At 46.8% G+C, this 20,199-nt stretch overlaps 1 long non-coding RNA gene and 1 pseudogene across 1 annotated transcript; both read right to left on the reverse strand.

Moving 5' to 3' along the window:
- Nucleotides 1-4,462: 4,462 nt before the first annotated feature.
- Nucleotides 4,463-11,757, reverse strand: LOC123490528. The gene is made up of 3 exons (XR_006660976.1): nt 11,724-11,757; nt 11,366-11,510; nt 4,463-4,514 (listed from the first exon to the last, which is right to left on the reverse strand). It is a non-coding gene; the product is annotated as an uncharacterized LOC123490528 (long non-coding RNA).
- Nucleotides 11,758-11,759: 2 nt separating this feature from the next.
- LOC123481314 lies at nt 11,760-19,861 on the reverse strand (annotated as a pseudogene).
- Between the last annotated feature and the right edge of the window lie 338 nt (nt 19,862-20,199).

Genomic DNA, 20,199 nt, shown 5'->3' on the forward strand with positions numbered 1-20,199 from the left:
AGAACTACATGGCAGGGGACCTGGTCAATGACCAGAGAGAGCTGGGACCACAGTCTCAAAGAAAACCATGTGTAACTCACAGCCGTCATGGATTAAAATCCTGCAGCGCACGTGCAAAGGTCTCCCCTGCTCAAGCCGAGCGCATGTCCAGGCCCGTCTGAAGTTTTCCAATGACCATCTGGACGAGATCCAGAGGGAGGAATGAAGGTCATGTGGTCTGATGAGACAAAATGGAGCTTTTTGGTCTCAACTCATTCAAGCGTTTGGAGGAAGAAGAAGGATGAGTACAACCCCAAGAACACCATCCCAACCGTGAAGCATGGAGGTGAAAGATAATTCTTTGGGGATGCTTTTTCTGCAAAGGGACAGGACGACTCAGACCGTATTGAGGGAGTGATGATGGGGCCAAGGATCACAGATCTTCACAACAACCTCCTTCCCTCAGTAAGAGCATTGAAGATGGGTTGTGGGTCTTCCAGCATGACAACGAACCGAAACACACAGCCAGGGCAAATTAAGGAGTGGCTCCAGAGAGAAGCATCTCAAGGTCCTGGAGTGGCCTAGCCAGTCTCCTAGACCAGAAACCCAATAGAAAATCTTTGTAGGGAGCTGAAAGTCTGTATTGCCCAGCGGCTAGCCCGAAACCGAAGGATCTGGAGAAGGTCTGTATGAAGGAAGGCCAAAATCCCCAGGTGGTAAAAACCTGGTCAAGACCACCACAGGAAACGTATGATCTCTGTAATTGCAAACAAAGGTTTCTTGTAATCCAAATATTAAGGTCTGCTTTTCAGATGTATCAAATACTTACGTGAAAAAGTATTTAGTCAGCCACCAATTGTGTGCAAGTTCTCCCACTTAAAAGATGAGAGAGTCCGTAATTTTATCATAGGTACACGTCAACTATGACAGACAAATTGAGGGAAAAAATCCAGAAATCACATTGTATGATTTTTAGGTAATTAATTTGCATTTTTCATAAGACACCCAAGTATTTGATCACCTACCAACCAGTAAGAATTCCAGCTCTCCCACAGACCTGGCCAGATCTTTAAGAAGCGGCCCTCTGTTCTCCACTCATTACAGGCTTAACTGCACCTGCTTTGAACTCGGTTACCGATAAAAGACAACTGTCCACACACTCAATCAAACAGACTCCTTCTCTCCACAATGGCCAAGACCAGAGAGCTGTGCTAAGGGACATCAGGATAAAATTGTAGACCTGCACAAGGCTGGAGTATGGGCTACAGGACAATAGGCAAGCAGCTTGGTAGAGAAGGGGCAACAACTGTTGGCGCAATTATTAGAAAATGGAAGAAGTTCAAGATGACGGTCAATCACCCTCGGTCTGGGGCTCCATGCAAGATCTCACCTCGTGGGGCATCAATGAATGTAGGAGGTGAGGATCAGCCTGGAGAACTACATGGCAGGACCTGGTCAATGGACCTGAAGAGAGCTGGGACCACAGTCTCAAAGAAAACCATTAGTAACACACTACGCACGTGGATTAAGAATTAACACGCAAGTCCCCCTGCTCAAGCCAACAGATGTCCGGCCGTCTGAAGTTTGCCAAATGACCATCTGGATGATCCAGAGGAGGAATGGGGAGAAGGTCATGTGGTCTGATGAGAAAAAATGGGGAGCTTTTTTGGTCTAAACTCCACGTGTCTGGAGGAAGTAGAAATTACGCAAACCCCAAAAATCTCTAGACTGCAATCGTGCAGGCTGGGCCCATTCCAGAACCACCTTTCTCCTGGTCCCATCCTAATCTCCCTGAGATGATGTACGAAGGATGTCGTGTGAGCGTGAAACTCGCACTTCTCGGCCTTCTGAACAGGCGGTCTCAACAATCGCTGCCAGAACCTGCACCGGACATGCTGGACGTGGTGGGATTCCTTGAGAGGTCAGGAATGTCATCCAGGTAAACAAACACAAAGAGTAAATCATGTCTCTCAGGGCGTCGTTCACCATACTCTGGAATACCGCTGGAGCATTGGTCCAGTCAGCGGCATCACCTGATACTCGAAGTGACCCATCGGTGTATTGAAACCGTCAACCTGCGTCCCCCCTCTCTGATCGGACCATGTGATCGCATTAAGTAGGTCTAGCTTAATTGTTTGGCATTGCTTTTTCCCTATCAAGGAGTCAGGCAGAACTCATCAAGGGCAGGGATACTTGTTCTTGGCCGTGATGTCATTCAACCCCCGATAATCAATGCAGTCAGAGAGCCATCCTTCTTACCCACACAAAGAAATCCTGCCCCAGGGAGTGATGACCGAGGACGAAGCGAGACCAGCCGTGAGACTCCTTGATGTGGTCTCCAAAGCCTCACGTTCAGTCGGGAGATACTGCCATAACCTTCCCTTTGGGTAGACAGCTCCAGGGAACAGGTTGAGCACAATCATGTAATTTTACGGTGGAGAAGTTGACAGAGCCTTCTGCTTTACTGAAAACTTCCCCCAAATGCGTGATATGTCTCGGGAACTGAGATAAATCGGGGGTTTAACTCAATCCCACCCGGCTGAGGAGCGAAGATAGGGGCAGGCAGTCTTGAGACGGTGCGCGACAATCAACACCAACTGCGTTGCCTTGCCCGTCCACCAATCGAGCGTGGGATTGTGTTCCAGCTTCAACCAGGGGTATCCAAGGACCAGAAGGAACCTGGAAGCTGACGAATGAAGAATGAAATATCTCAGAATGGTTTTCCCGACAGCATCTTAACCCGGTTCGGTCACTCATCGTGATACGTGCCAGACTACGTCCAGAGTGGTAGCTTATTGGCTTTCGGTAGTGCTCCTTTGACTAGCTGTTCCACCAACTCGGCATCTTGAAAGCTTCCATCAGCGCCTGAATCGATAAAGCGTTAATCGCTAAGCTCTGATTCCTGTTCATAAGGAGTAGCCGGGGAAGCGGGGTCTGACAGAGGGTATTGAGAGGTGAAACTGGCTCGCTAAAGTCCTCCCAACTGCCTTGAGCCGCGCGGTTGGCGTCCCGAGCTAAAGACTGAAGCTGATCGGTTGGACGGAGCCCATTGCTTCTCCCTCCTTCGCTCTCGGACTCGATTATCACCGAATAGACAAGGCTACCAAGCTGTCCAGGTCCACTAGACTCCAGGATAGGAGATCAACTCATCCTTGGGCTGCTCCGACAGACCCTGGTAAAGGCAGCTTGCAGAGGCCACCTCCTCATTCCACCCACTCTCCACAGCCAACGTCTTGAACTCGATCGAGAAGTCGAAGCCCCTTTCGAAGTTCCTTGGCGAAGCGAAAACAGGCGCCTAGCTGCGTCCCTCCCTCAGACGGAATGGTCAGAGGAAGCTTCCTCATCTCGGCCGTGAACCCCTGAGTATGAAACCATGCAGGGATCCTGTCGTTCCCAAAGCGGCTGAACCCACTCCAGCGCTCGACCACGCAGCAACTCAATCACAAAGGCTATCCTAGCCTTGTCTGTCAACATAAGAGTAGGGCTGTAGATCGGAACACTAATCCACACTGCATAAAGGAAGAGACAGCATCTTTCAGCTCCCCCTCATATTTCTCCGGTGTGAACCTTGGGCTCACGGAAGGACACAGCTTCAGAAGCGGCAGGCGAGATGAGTGAAACCGGTGATGGATCTTCCACCCAGACACCCACGTTGGTTCTGGACCTCCGTCAGACCGGTAGAAAGGTTCCAGTGACGACAGCCGCGAATGCTGTAATGCCCGTGCTATGATGGACCAACATCTTCTCTGCTGGGTAATGGCATGGCGGAGGAACAGAGTCCAGGTCCGCTGGGTTCATTACTATTGGATAATTCTGTCACAGTTGCTATAGCCAGAACCCAGAAGCAGACCAAGACATTAATCGGGAGAGTGTTTAGTTACAAGTTCCAAAGTGATGCTGAATAATCCAGGGAACAGAGCGGGCGGCGTTGATTGGGTTGTTGGGGGGTGCAGTGGTTGGTCCCATCCTGGGTCGGAAGCGGCGCCGACTTGCACCAGGCAGAGGTTGGATGAGAAAGGTTCCGGACGGGTGACTGCAGATGGAACAAGGTGAGTAAGCGCTCAAACCAACAAGGTTCCAAAAACAACAAAACTAACGCTAGGCTCTAAACTGATACTCTGGTAAACCTACTGTTCATAGCTAACGATCCGGCAGGGAATGGATGTTAGGCCAGAGCCTAAGAAAGGGTGATGATCAGGACCAGGTGTACGCAGATTGCTGATGGGATGCAGGTCCCGGAAATCAAGAGAGCTCCCCGGAGAAGCGTTCCAGAACCCTCGGGAAACTGGAGATCACGAACATAACAACTTAGTCCACAGACAGGACCCGACTAGACTGCCGGGATCGTTACACTTTAAAAACCAGAGTCAAACATGTCAGACCAAAATTTCAACCAGGGAGAGAGCCAACTGTTCAGATGAACGTCATCTTCAGTGTGGGGATGCTCACCTTACTGCAGGCCAGATGAAGAGCAGTGTTCTTGACTTGAGCATCCTGCAGGGTGAGCTCTGCTTTGGCACTGCTCACCAACAGCTCTGACACAGACAGAAAACATAAAGAAACTCAATTAGGAAATTAAGCGACTTATTAAAATGTAAAACAGTGTTACGAAACCCGTGGCTCTAAACATCTAGGGTGGATGGACGATGAGACCCGTAACATAAATTCATGTAAATTATAAGTGTGGCCAAGGGAACAGTGAGAACAAAAATGACACAACAACCATGAACTACCGATCAAACCTAAAGTGTTTATTTCTGAACACACGGTATGGGTTTGGTAAAAAGGGCTGAGCAGGACCCAAGAAATGAAACAATAGTGTAAAAACCCCTAAACTGATCTTGCCTGCCTCAAGAACCGCTTGGGCTACTGCTACCATACAAAAAATACAGTGGGTGGTCCGCTCAGGTCTAACTGGTGTTTATAGACAGATTTCTTCCTACGGGTAATGTACGCCCAAGGGCAACTAGCTTGAACTCCCTTTTCCCAGAAACACACAAAGCTACTAAACAGGGTAATCAGCAATTATATAAGTACACACCACACAGGATACAACAGTATCCACACTCAGGTAAAGAAATAGATTCTAATAAAGTACCAATAGGGTCAACCAACAACGTAGTGAGTACACAACACACAGGACACACACCGTGTCCCATACTCACATATGGAAAAAGTCTCTCTCTCTCAACAAACTTCACAAGACTGGTTTTTATACAATGGGCTGTGTGATTGAACAAACAGTAACAGGTGGTGCTATTCACAGGAATGTTCACTGATTGGTCCAATCAGCAGACACCTCAACGACCACCAATCAGGAACATACAGGACACCTGTGATTAGGGCAGAAGGAGAGAAACACACAAAAACACAGGATACCTGTATCCGTAACCTCCCAACCTTAAAAGAGCAAACCAAAAATGGTTTGCGACACACGTACTATCACAACACCCAAAATTCAATAATCATCCTGCACAGGATAACAAAAAAAACCTAGATCATCAAACACGAGACAAAGCATCTGCATCACATTATCTAACCCCTTTTTGTGGCGGATCTCCAAATTATAATTTTGCACGAGCAAGTGCCTACGCATAAGGCGTTGGTTCTGGCTATACATCCGGTGGAGAAAAACTAAGGGGTCATGGTCAGTATACACACTACCACTGGTAATGCACTGGAACCAACATAAACTTCAAAGTACTGCAGAGCTAACAACAAAGCTAGAGCTTCTTGTTCAATGGTGGAATAGTTTGTCTGACATTTGCTAAATTTCCGTGAAAAATAACAGACAGGATGGTCCACTCCACTCTGTGGTCTTGCTGCCGTAGAAACAGCACCAGCACCTCTGGCACTTGCATCTACCTCCAGTTTAAACGGCCGCTCAAAATCTGGGCAGCAAGAACAGGAGTACTACACAAGAGTGCTTTTTTAGCAGTGTTGAAAGCAGTACAACAATCTTCAGACCATTTTGGGCTCGGGGCCCCGGACTGAGCAAATCCGTTAATGGAGCAAACTACCGCAGAGAAATTTTTACAGAAACTTAGACGGTAGCTGCGCCAACCATCCCAAACGGCGTAGCTCTCTTCTGGTGGTAGGTGCGGGAAATGCGTAGGCTGAGACCTTGGCATCTAGAGGGCGCACCTCACCATGGTGGCCACCTGTTTACCAAGATAAGTAACAGGGCCTTCCCAAACTCGCACTTTGCTGTTCAGGGTTAGAGAAGCGGTTGCTAAGACGTTCACACACACTACCCTTAGAGTGTTAACATGATCAGACCACTCAGTTGAATAAATTACCAGGATCATCAAGGTAAAGCACTACGAATTAGGAAACTCCAGCCAATACGTGTTAACCAGGCGTTGGAAAGTGGCTGGTGCGTTCCCGCATCCCAAAATGCCAGACAGCATATTGTGGTGGGAAGTGATCTGTCACAAATGCAGAGATGTCGGAGGCACGTGGGGTTAACGGCACCTGCCATCTAGCAACTTTAAGAAGATCTAATTTGGTCACACAAGTAGCAGCACCAAACAGTATCAATACAGTCATCCAGTCTGGGTAACGGGAACGGTCGGGCACTGTGACCGCATTGACTTCATCCGTAGTCCGTCATAATCTGGATGTCCCATCAGGTTTAGGAACCAGAATGGCCGGAGAACTCCAAGGACTTGAACTTGGCATAGCCAGGTTATTCTCCAGCAAATAACCGACCTCACCCTCATTATCTTTCTTAGCGACGTTGACCAAGCGATACTGGATGTTGCTTGATAGGTGCAGCGTTTCCAACATTAATGTCATGTTCTAACACATTTTGTGGCATGTAGGAACATCATTAAAAGGACATGGAAAGCTGTGTAATAGTCTCACAATATCATCTGACTGTCTGTCCGTTAAATGAATCAGGCTTGACGGGAGAGACAGCAGCATCTCTGAATTAGGCAATCTAGCACACTGCTGCTGAGTATAGCGCAACTCCAAACCATCTCCGTCCACATCATTAACATGACCTCCCACTAAGCCGTAGCAGCTTAACAGAGACAGCCAACCTCAAGAGGCCGGTTTCTCTGGACTGTCTACCTGAGTGACGGGTCTGAGTGTGGTATGTGCTTCAACATGTTAACGTGGCACACACGAGATTGAAGAGACTTTATCAGGAGTCGTATCACATAACATTCAGTTAATTTTCTTTTCAATGACATAAGGACCAGAGAAACGTCTGACAATGACGCTCCTGGCACAGGCAACAACACAAGAACTTCGGTCACCTGGCTGCAGTGAACGGGAAACAGCCTGTGTGTCGAGAAATGTCTTTTCATCCGTTTCTGTGAGGAAGACAGCGCTTCCTTTGCTAGAGCACAGGCAGCATGTTGGGCGCTCAAAACCAGCGACCTTCAACGTAGTCCAACACATTTTCTTTCACACACAAATCTTGGTTGACAAGAAACTGATCCTTAAGGACTTTCATAGGTCCTCTCATGGTGTGTCCAAACACCAGTTCAGCTGGGCTGAACCCTGGGGACGTTATTCCTGTACTGTCTCACGGACACGAAACAACACTAGAGGAACTCCCTCATCCCAATCCTTTGATTCCATGCAATATTCTACGGAGCATAGACTTCAGTGTCTGACAACGCTTCCAGCGCACCCTGAGACTCTGGGTGATATGCGCTTGACACACGGTCGTGTAACTGACAAGGATTTTAACACTTGTTTGAAAAGTGTAGAAAGGAAATTCGTATCCTGATCAGTTTGTATCACCTTAGGTAATCCAAAAAAGTTGAGAAGAAAGAAATTTGATCAACGCTTTTCACCACTGGAGCAGTAATCCTTCAAGAGAGGAATGGCCTCTGGGTACCTGGTGGCCACACACAATTGTGCACATAAACTGGTTACCAGATTTTGTTTTTGGTAATGGTCCAACACAATCAACCATCACATGTTCGAATGGTTCACCGTAAGTGGCCGGTATGGGACACAGAGGCGCTGGGAAGAACTGGTTCGGTTTCCCAACTACTTGACACAGGTGTGGCAAGTCCGACAGAACTGAGCCACATCTTGCTTTAAGCCAGGCCAAAAGAAATGTCGCAAAAACTCGATCATACGGCTTGGTGACTCCCAGATGTCCGGACCACTGGTGATCATGAGCCCAGAGGGATAAAACATTTTGTCGAAAGGCTGTAGGAATCACTATTTGGTAAACAGCATTCCAATCTCCTTCGGGTCAACATGGGATGTCCATTTACGCATGAGGAGATTACTAATGAAGTATGCCAAGTTTTTTCCTTCTTTAGCTCGTCCTCTGAGACAACACTAGAAAAACATTTAGCCAGGCTAATGTCAACCTGTTGGTTAGCGATCAGCTGCTCGCGCGTAACTGGTAACTTTGCCTTGCCTCAGCAACAAGTTCCACATCCTTCTTCCTTTCTCTGGACTGTTGGTCCAGACTGCACCAGCTTACCAGAGGCGTAGCACCCGAACTATCCTCTGGGTCACACCTCTGAATAGAATCGTGTCTGACAAATCTATCACTTCACCCACTTGTCGTGCTTGAGCACGTGTGACAGCACAAGCGGGGAACACATCTGGATAACCCTGTGCCAGCTCCTCGGAGAGAGACTGGTCACTTTTATCCAATACCTCCAATATGGGTATTACCTTTGCTCCGGCAATATCGTTGCCCATTATAAATGTCACACCTTTTACTGGCAACATAGGACGTACGCCAACTCTGAACAATCCACTGACTAACTCAGAGTGTCGTTCACAAAGTGCAATGGCACTGGGACGAAACCCATTTCAATTCCTTGTACTAACACACTGGAACCACAATATGTATTACTGGACAAGGGCAACACATCACGAGTATGAACGACTGCCCGCACCAGTATCTCTGAGGATTCTAACTGGACGCTGGGACGCTTCGTCATCTGATATAGAAACAAACCCCTCAAAATGAACGGTTCATAACTGTGATCTGGGACAGGGCCTTTCAAACCACATTCACTATGAGGCCTCTGTCTTGATTCGGCCTTACAACCGTCACGAATCAGCCCAACACCCGTTGGCGGCCTGGCGTGCCGAGGCATCCCCGGTTTGCGTTTTAGCAGAAAGCAATCATTAACCATATGTCCCACCTTATGACAATAGAAACAGTGACGCACATCTTTTGGGCGTGCTGGATGTACTGCTGGTCGACTAGGACTAAAAAGTTAGCAACTCCGCAGCCCTGCTCTCCGTAGCCGAAAACACGCTCTTATGTCGTCAACACAAACTCGTCTGCCAAAACAGACGCTTCCGACAGTGAGGATACTTTCTGTTCGTTCAGATAAACTACAATGCGTTCCGGTAAGCAATTTTTTAAACTCTTCTAACAAGATTAACTCCCGTAGAGAGTTAAAATCAGTTACTTTACTAGCACTGTGCCATTTGTCAAACAGATTTCCTTTGTCTCTAGCAAACTCCACATAAGTCTGAGTAGGAGACTTTTTATGAGACCTAAATCTCTGTCGATATGCCTCAGGAACAAGCTCATAGGCACGAAGAACAGTAGCTTTGACCACTTCATAATTCAAACTGTCTTCAAGAGGTAGCGCTGCCAGAACCTCTTGGGCTTTACCTGTTAGTTTACACTGAAGTAATAGGCACCATACCGCTTGTTTCAGTGCTACCGCTATACGTTCAAACACACTGAAATAGGAATCAACCTCTGACTCCCTGAACACAGGTACCAAGGTGATCTGCCTACTAATATCAAACGTAGCAGCCGACACAGCTGGTGAGGATGGCTCACTAGCAGGCATAGTATGAGCAGCGACTAACCTCGCTGTTTCTGCCTCCAGTTCCATTTTACGCACCTCCAGTTCCATCTTACGCGTCTCAGTTCTTGATCAAGCCTGCACGCGTCTCCAGTTCTTGATCAAGCCTACGCGTCTCCAGTTCTACCTCTAGCTTACGCGTCTCCTGTTCTGCCTCTAGCTTACGCGTCTCCTGTTCTGCCTCTAGCTTACGCATCTCCAGCTTGTCTTGCCTGATTTGTGCCCGCTCTTCCGCCTCCATTTGGAGCCGTGTCGAGCGGACATCGATCCTGGCATCACTGTCAGTCAGTGGGGAGAGTGGGTCATAACGGGCAATGTGGCTGGAGCCTTAGCCTCGTCCTCAGACACTGATGGGCTTACAGGAACAGGCAACCACATCCCCTACAGGAGCAGCAGACTCAGGCGGCGGTAACTCAAGCACTCGCTCGTTTAACAATATCGCTAGCACTACTTCCCTAACTTCTGCTTTCACTAAACCCCTCGGTATGGGTACAGAAAAGTGGTCAGCCAAAGCCTGTAGATCCACTCCTACGGCAATTATCAAAAACCTCCCACGTAGGGTTTTCCAAAAATGCCTCCAACTCAAAAGTAGCCATCCTACTAGCAACACGAGCCGTCGACTACTGAACACACAAAAAAAACAAGTAGTTACAGCTGCCAAGCTCAACACTGAACCAGACACTGACTAATTTACATGAGTAGCATGGGATAGATAGGATCCCGGATGAGCCCCCACTTTATGTTACGAACCCCGTGGCTCTAAACATCTAGGGTGGATGGACATGAGACCCGTAACATAAATTCATGTAAATTATAAGTGTGGCAGGGAACAGTGAGAACAAAAATGACACAACAACCATGAACTACCGTCAAACCTAAAGTGTTTATTTCTGAACACACGGTATGGGTTTGGGAAAAAGGGCTGAGCAGGACCCAAGAAATGAAACAATAGTGTAAAACCCCCTAAACTGATCTTGCCTGCCTCCAAGAACCGCTAGAGCTACTGCTACCATACAAAATACAGTGGGTGGTCCGCTCAGGTCTAACTGGTGTTTATAGACAGATTTCTTCCTACGGGTAATGTACGCCCAAGGGCAACTAGCTTGAACTCCCCTTTTCCCAGAAACACACAAAGCTACTAAACAGGGTAATCAGCAATTATATAAGTACACACCACACAGGATACAACAGTATCCACACTCAGGTAAAGAAATAGATTCTAATAAAGTACCAATAGGGTAACCAACAACGTAGTGAGTACACAACACACAGGACACCACCGTGTCCATACTCACATATGGAAAAAGTCTCTCTCTCTCAACAAACACAAGACTGGTTTTTTATACAATGGGCTGTGTGATTGAACAAACGAGTAACAGGTGGTGCTATTCACAGGAATGTTCACTGATTGGTCCAATCAGCAGACACCTCAACGACCACCAATCAGGAACATACAGGACACCTGTGATTAGGGCAGAAGGAGAGAAACAGGATACCTGTATCCGTAAAACAGACATGTTGAACTTAAGCCGGCTGGGCGAGGCAAAGCGGAGGAGAGGGGGGCTGCGTACCGACAGCGTTGGTTTGTCCGTTCTCAGCAGCCATCATGAGGGAGGTCTTCCCGGAGGCATCGGGGGAGTTGACCTGGGCGTTGTGGCCTAGCAGCAGCTGAAGACACTCCACGTGGTCCGTGAAAGCCGCCGCATGCAGGGGGTCCTGGAGAGAGAGGAAACTTATTTCACCGATATCATGTAGGACTGTTGTAAACAAGTTTGTTCAATTAACCCTGTTTATACCATAGAAATATAAAATCACTAATAGATGTATTAAAAGTAATCTACAATCTCTCATCCAACCCCAGAGGTCATTTTATTCCCAAGACAACATTATTCTCCAGAAGAAAAGGACTTTGTCATGTGCTGTAGTTACCGGTTCTTGGTGTCAGTGGCGTTGACAATGGCCGCCCCAGAGTGTCAATCAGCATCTCTGCAGCCCCCTCGTTGTCATTGATCACAGCTCAGTGGAGGGGGCTGAACGAGTTGCCCTCGGTCTTGTGGAAAACCTCCTGTTCCAGCAGCACCTCTACACACGTGTCATGGCCTAGTGGAAGATTGATTCATACCGGAAAAAGATGACGTCGCTGCAGACCACAACAATACTCTCAGAGAAAGCTACACATCTGACAATGGTGAAGTCACAAAATATGTTTTAGCTACAACATATGCTATGTCAATCCCTGACAAAGTCCTGTTTCAGTGTAAGGTCCTCCACTGAGAGTCATAACCCCTAATTCTGTTGTAGTCTTGTTCATTCCCCCACATGGCTCCGTCCACACCAATCGAATGCTTTTCAAGCCACAAGAGGGAGTGAATGAGTGTACACTTCATGGAGGAGAGAACAGAGCTACAGTCCAGTTAGTCAGTACGTACCGTTGTATGTAGGGGTGTAACGATCCATCTACTACATCGATGTATCGATTTATATTCCTATGATCCAACTACATCGATCTGTGCTCGGCGAGTTGGCCTTTTGGACAACATATATCACTCTAACATCGTTTTAAAATGTAATAAATCGATTGTATCGATACTAGGAAATAACCCATTGGATTTAAGCACGTCAGACTTTATATGGATGTTTTTTCTTAGCACTTTTAATGATAAAGGCTTTAAACATTACTCGATTCAGTCTGCCTATCCGTGACGTCATCGCCCCACGCCAGCAGCAGCGCAAAGGCGCAAAGACAACAAAACATAGCATGGCGGACGACAGAGGAGAAGCCGACGAGCGAGAAATTATCAAGCCACCATTGCGGTCCTTACAAGGAACAGGAATCTAGGAAACTTCACCTGCACTGTCCAGTATCCAGGTATTTATTTCAGTCACACTGGTTGAATTTTTGGCTAAAAGGTTACTGAATCGATTTCAAGTCACTGAATCGTTTCGGATCGTATCGTTCTAAATGAACCAATATCGTCCTTGAATCGTATCGACAACCACGAATCGTGATACAAATCGAATCGTTACACCCCTAGTTGTATGGCCTGCCTAATTCAGGGACATGTTTACGGTGCTGAAGAGAGAAAATCAGAAAAGATCTAGTGTTCCGTTAGTCCAGTACGTACCGTTGTAGCAGGCCCAGTGTAGTGGCGTGTAGCCCTGGTTGTCTGTGATGACGGGGAGGGTCTCCACTGACTGGGCGGCGTGTAGGAGCCCCCCCAGCACCCCGATGTGTCTGGATGCCGCCGCCAGGTGGACAGGGGTCCGCCCCTTACAGTCCCGAACCAGGAAGCTGGCGCTGTGCTGCAGCAGGGCCTCCACACACTCCTCATGACCCGTCAACGCCTGGGAGGAAGGGCGGGGAGACAAGAATGGATTTGAATAACTAATAATCAATGATATAATAATGAATCATCAATTATTACAAATGATGTCTGGAGGCAGGTCCCCCTACAGGGATGAATACACCACTACCCATGGACAACTACTTTTCTGAAGATAATATGTATATTTGAGCCTCCCCGTCTCTTTCTGTGTGTGAGCGTATACAGCCAGCTCTCCTCCTCACCCCTCTGTGTAGCGCTGTTCTGCCCCACTTGTCTTTGGCTTCTACGCTGGCTCCCTTGTTGAGCAGTGAGTACACACAGTCTGTGTGTCCGCTCAGCACCGACAGCATCAGAGGGGTTCTGATACACAAGACAACAAGGTCATATTACAAACTGGTAATAACCAGGCTGAGTCCCAAATGGCAACCTATTCCCTATATGGTACACTACTTTTGACCCGAGCCCATAGGGTTCTGGTTTAAAGTAGTGCACCAAGTAGGGCATAGGGTGCCATTTGGGACGTAGACCTAGTGTCAAAATCTCTTTATTTCAGGAATTGTATCCAAAACCCAATTGACTTACTGTCCATTCCCGTCTTGAACGTCCACTGCACTCTGGAGGTCAGCATTTCCAATCAGCAAACGCAAACACTCCGAATGACCGTTGGTAGCTAGAGGAGGATAAACAGAGAGGAAGAGGAGAGTGACCGTTGGTAGCTAGAGGAGGCTAAACAGAGAGGATATAAGAATGTGAGATGATTGACCGTTGGTAGCTAGAGGAGGCTAAACAGAGAGGATATGAGCTGATTGCTGGACGACTATTACCTTCACATGAACAGACAGATTTCTAGAACAGTGGTATTGGTAGATGACATCCTCATGATGTTAACACAGCAGATAATAAAACATTTTGGGGCTGAGGCCCTCGAAGCCTGTCAACTGCTAGCTGTGTACCTGGCTCTGGATAGAAGTCCCCTGTGCACTGATCTAGGATCAGCTTACCCTCCCCAGATCCTCAGCAATAATGACAAAAAATGACCTTAGATCAGTGTGTAGTGGGCATTTTCACACTATGCTATATAATATCCCTAGAGTGGACATTGGCGTCCTAGCAACATGACCAAACAAATGTCCATCTTGGTAAGGAAAACTTTTGAATTACAGAATCTCTAGGTCTTACGTGATATCCTATGCGTACCTGCAGCGTGGATGGGGGTCCTCTTCAGGGTGAAGTCTTTAACCAGGATGGAGGCTCCCTGGTTGATGAGGACGTCAACACACTCCACATGGCCTTTAAAGGCATTCAGGTCCAGAGGGGTGCGCCCCTGGCTGTTCCTCACGTCTAGATCCAGCAGAGACTGAACCAGGACCTCCATAGCATGGTGGTGGCCGTGGTACGCCTGAATGGAAACAAACACACAGTCTGAAGCAAAGTCCAGTGGTATGCCTGAACAGATATACACTCCTAATATAATCAATGTCCTATAGTAGACCAGTGGTATGCCTGAACAGATATACACTCCTAATATAATCAATGTCCTATAGTAGACCAGTGGTATGCCTGAACAGATATACACTCCTAATATAATCAATGTCCTATAGTAGACCAGTGGTATGCCAGAACAGATATACACTCCTAATATAATCAATGTCCTATAGTAGACCAGTGGTATGCCAGAACAGATATACACTCCTAATATAATCAATGTCCTATAGTAGACCAGTGGTATGCCAGAACAGATATACACTCCTAATATAATCAATGTCCTATAGTAGACCAGTGGTATGCCAGAACAGATATACACTCCTAATATAATCAATGTCCTATAGTAGACCAGTGGTATGCCAGAACAGATATACACTCTAATATAATCAATGTCCTATAGTAGACCAGTGGTATGCCAGAACAGATATACACTCCTAATATAATCAATGTCCTATAGTAGACCAGTGGTATGCCAGAACAGATATACACTCCTAATATAATCAATGTCCTATAGTAGACCAGTGGTATGCCAGAACAGATATACACTCCTAATATAATCAATGTCCTATAGTAGACCAGTGGTATGCCAGAACAGATATACACTCCTAATATAATCAATGTCCTATAGTAGACCAGTGGTGCGCCTGAACAGAAATACACTCCTAATATAATCAATGTCCTATAGTAGACCAGTGGTGCGCCTGAACAGATATACACTCCTAATATAATCAATGTCCTATAGTAGACCAGTGGTATGCCAGAACAGATATACACTCCTAATATAATCAATGTCCTATAGTAGACCAGTGGTATGCCAGAACAGATATACACTCCTAATATAATCAATGTCCTATAGTAGACCAGTGGTGCGCCTGAACAGAAATACACTCCTAATATAATCAATGTCCTATAGTAGACCAGTGGTATGCCTGAACAGATATACACTCTTAATATAATCAATGTCCTATAGTAGACCAGTGGTATGCCTGAACAGAAACAGTCCTAGACCTCTAAAGTAGACCAGTGTCTCTCAAATCGGGTGCCCATTTTTTCTCCCGCCCAGCATCAACATCGAAGGTCCCTGCCAAGCGTGAGATTTAGAAACAAACACACTACTACTCCTCTGTTGGAGGTTGATTAACTCAAATGGCAAAATAAGGAAATCATCCTCATCATCACCGTGTCAAAATATGCATGTATTTTACACTAATCAGGAACAGATAGGAACATGGTGTGTGAGTGTCTGGACAATCAACTTTTCGTGGAAAAACAACACCATGCCTGCATCCCAGATAGCACCCTATTTCCCATGTAGTGCAGTACTTTTGATCTGGGCCCATAAGGTTCTGGTCAAAAGTAGTGCACTAAATAGGGAATAGGGTGCCATTTGTCATGTGGCGAGACCCCTACAGGAGCAGGTAGGCTTTACTCACAGCTAAGTGTAGGGGGCTGATGGGAGCTCTGACATCAGAGTCGTTCAGGATGTCTGTCCCTGAGGTTTCCATTAGCTGGGGAAAGACAAGGACGGGCCAGTTTAGACTTGTAACATATTTACTTTGAAGGTTAGTCTAGTAGCATGTTTCATGTTGTAAATCTCAGTGACCAGCCCCTGCAGACATACTGGGGTGTTGCATTCGTATCTTAAACAAGCTAGTGTGAGGAAAAGTAACCAACTGGTACTTACCACATCTAAAGGTGTTTCACTTGCAATCTGGAAAAAGAACATCAAGAGTGACGATGCGGCCACGACAAACATGCAACCACACCTTAAAACCTACTGAATATCAACGTCTGTCCCAAATGGCACCCTATTCCCTATATAGTGCATTACTTTTGACCAGAGCCCTATGGGCCCTACATCCATTTGGGACGCAGACAAAATGGTCTGTGAATGCAGGGCGTCTAGTCCCCTGTGGTTCTGACTCACCAGCTCCAGACAGAGGCGGTGTCCGTACGCAGACGCGTAATGGACTGCGTTGTAGCCCTGATTGTCCCTGATCCCTGGGTTAGCGTCGTTTCGCAGCAAATATTCCAGACACCTAGAGGTCAGAGGTCAAGAGTTCACTAATCATTATACCAACATCAAGACAGACAGATAAGCAAGCAGAGACACTTTCCCAAAGGAGACGTGGCCAAGCTTTCACACTGCAGATTTAACACTAGTATGTATTCAAACACGGCCAACAACATACTCTAGACTACAGTGAAATGTGAAAGGTCATGGCACCACAACATACTCTCCAGACTACAGTGAAATGTGAAAGGTCATGGCACCACAACATACTCTCCAGACTACAGTGAAATGTGAAAGGTCATGGCACCACAACATACTCTCCAGACTACAGTGAAATGTGAAAGGTCATGGCACCACAACATACTCTCCAGACTACAGTGAAATGTGAAAGGTCATGGCACCACAACATACTCTCCAGACTACAGTGAAATGTGAAAGGTCATGGCACCACAACATACTCTCCAGACTACAGTGAAATGTGAAAGGTCATGGCACCACAACATACTCTCCAGACTACAGTGAAATGTGAAAGGTCATGGCACCACAACATACTCTCCAGACTACAGTGAAATGTGAAAGGTCATGGCACCACAACATACTCTCCAGACTACAGTGAAATGTGAAAGGTCATGGCACCACAACACACACAACAGTAAGAGAGGTGTGAGACGTACTTTCCGTCTGTGTCGGAGGCAGCAGCGTAGTGGAGCGGGGTGCAACCCCTTTTATCCAGATCGTTCACACTGGCCCCAGACCCCACCAAGGCAAACAGACACTGGTAGTTACAATTGGCTGCCGCATAATGCAGAGGACTCCTAGAAGAACGCACAGAAACCATTCAACATCAACAACTTATTGGAGCTGTAAAACATTTACATTTACGTCATTTAGCAGACACTCTTATCCAGTGCGACTTACAGGAGCAATTAGGGTTAAGTGCCTTGCTGCAGTGCACATAGACACATTTTTCACCTAGTCAGCTAGGGGATTTGAACCAGCAACCTTTCGGTTACTGACCCAACGCTCTTAACCGCTAGGCTACCTGCCGCCCAATATTTCCCATAATAATTCCTATATGCCCCTATACTATATTCCCCATTATCATAAAGATCACATATGAAAGTTATTTGATGCCACAGACAGACCTTCCGAAGCTGTCCTTTCTGTTGAAGTCTGCCCCTGTGTTGAGCAGCAGATTCAGACAGTCCAGGTTCCTGGTAACAAGATATCAAGTTCAGAAAGGCCCTCGTACATCTGAGCTATCAGGTGAATGGTAACAAGATATCAAGTTCAGAAAGGCTCTCGTACATCTGAGCTATCAGGTGGATGGTAACAAGATATCAAGTTCAGAAAGGCTCTCGTACATCTGAGCTATCAGGTGGATGGTAACAAGATATCAAGTTCAGAAAGGCCCTTTCACATCTGAGCTATCAGGTGGATGGTAACAATGAGAACCTTAAAGAAAAGAGAAACCCGTACACTGCTCTTGCTAGTATCACTGTTTTTATAATGCTAATAAAAGCAATAATAAAAAGTGATACTAGCAAGAGCAGTTTGCAGGTTTCTCTTCTCTTTCAAGAAGATATAAAGACAATTTAGACCAGAGCGCAAGTCAATACCACCATGGCATGGAACCACATTATACAGAAATTATACTGCACTAATGATCTATACGATTTTTTTATACTGCTAAACAATGTGAAATGTAAGAGTGTGAATATGTGTTTGTTCTTTCTGGTGGCTTTCCAGTTCATGAACTAAATATTCCTTGGTGTAAAGCCTGGACCAGTCCACTCACCCAACAGCTGCTGCAGCATGTAAACAGGTCCTTCCAAAGTCGTCAGGGGTGTCTATATCAAAGCCTGATGAGAGGAGCTTCCGACAGCAGTCAGAGAACCCACTGAGAGCAGACAGGTGGAGGCGGAACATCCCATGGACGCCTCGCCTGCAACACATTTTTACATTTTAGACTTTAAGCAGACACTCTTATCCAGAGCGACTTACAGTTGATTCAGCTAAGATTGGAAACAGCACCACATCACAGTCCTCATTAAACCCCACAGCAGATCAACACATCAGCATGCTGCAATGCCCTGTCTATCAACCCCCCACACACCACAATGTGTTGAGCATAGTCTCCAAGCGGGAATTCGGTCAATGACAGAATTGCAGATGCATGTTGCATTTTTGCTGGAAACTGTGTGTGTTCTCACTTGGCTGTGTCAGCTCCGTTCGTGATGAGTGTATTGATGAGTAACTCATGGCCGTAGCGAGCAGAGATGTGCAGAGGTGTGTTTCCATTCTTTTCTTCACAGTCGATCTCAGCACCTACAGAACACACACACACACACACACACAGACACACACAGACACACACAGACACACACACATACACACACACAGACACACACACACGTCAACCACTTGACCCTAGAGGCCTCATGAAGCTTCATGTTCAACCACATTGCAAGTAACATTGCTCTGTGCCAGTGAATCATGGTTTGAAGACAAAAGACAATGCTGAAGAGCCTACTGGTTCATATATATTCAGTTGAGAGCATTCACAGCGACTCACCATTCTGGATGATGGCTTGAGATCTGGAGAAGCGTCCGTGGATGGCCGTCATGTGGAGGGGGGGTCTTTCCATCTTTACTCTGCAGATAGAAAGACAAAGATGGTTCACACGGCAGTCTGTGCTGCTGACCACAGGCAAAATCAAACACGTATTGGAGGAGCGCTTGATGGCATTTAGTTTGCATTGTTAGGCCTATTCCATTGGTATTTGAATGTAGACCAGGGCCAAATACTAAGCCATGTGCTGCGTCAGTGTGTGCGTCCCAAATGGCACCCTATTTATAAGTACACTACTTTTTGAACCAAAGTAGTGTACTTATAAAGGGAACAGGGTGCCATTTGGGACACAGGCAGTGTCATCACGGCTCCTTGCTCTATGGGCCCCTGGTCAAAAGTAGTGCACTACATAGGGAATAGGGTGTTATTTAGTTCAGACACAGTGTTGGTCATCCGGTCTCCTCACCTTGATGTTGACGAGGGCCCCGTTGCCCACCAGCAGCTCCAGGCAGAGCGCCCCATGGCGCGAGGCGGCCGTGAAGTGGAGTGGGGCGAAACCCTTCTCGTACACCTGGTTCACGTTGGCGCCACACTCGATCAGCTCATTCACCACCACATCATGCCCGTTGTAGCATGCCACGTGGAGGGGGGTGTTACCGTACCCATTGGGCTAATTTATCTGGAGGGAGCAAGGGAGGGAAAAGAGTGGAGAGAGAGAGAGAGGGGGGGGAGAACAAAACAATACATTCCTGATCAGGTCACTTGGTTCTGAAAACCCCCTGGTCCAACCCTCTCTCTTCATTACTTGGTTATGAAAACCCCTGGTCCAACCTCTCTCTCTTCATTACTTGGTTATGAAAACCCCCTGGTCCAACCTCTCTCTCTTCATTACTTGGTTATGAAAACCCCCTGGTCCAACCTCTCTCTCTTCATTACTTGGTTATGAAAACCCCCTGGTCCAACCTCTCTCTCTTCATTACTTGGTTATGAAAACCCCCTGGTCCAACC

This window comes from Coregonus clupeaformis, unplaced genomic scaffold, assembly GCF_020615455.1.
Source record: "Coregonus clupeaformis isolate EN_2021a unplaced genomic scaffold, ASM2061545v1 scaf4094, whole genome shotgun sequence".
Lineage (NCBI taxonomy): Eukaryota > Metazoa > Chordata > Actinopteri > Salmoniformes > Salmonidae > Coregonus > Coregonus clupeaformis.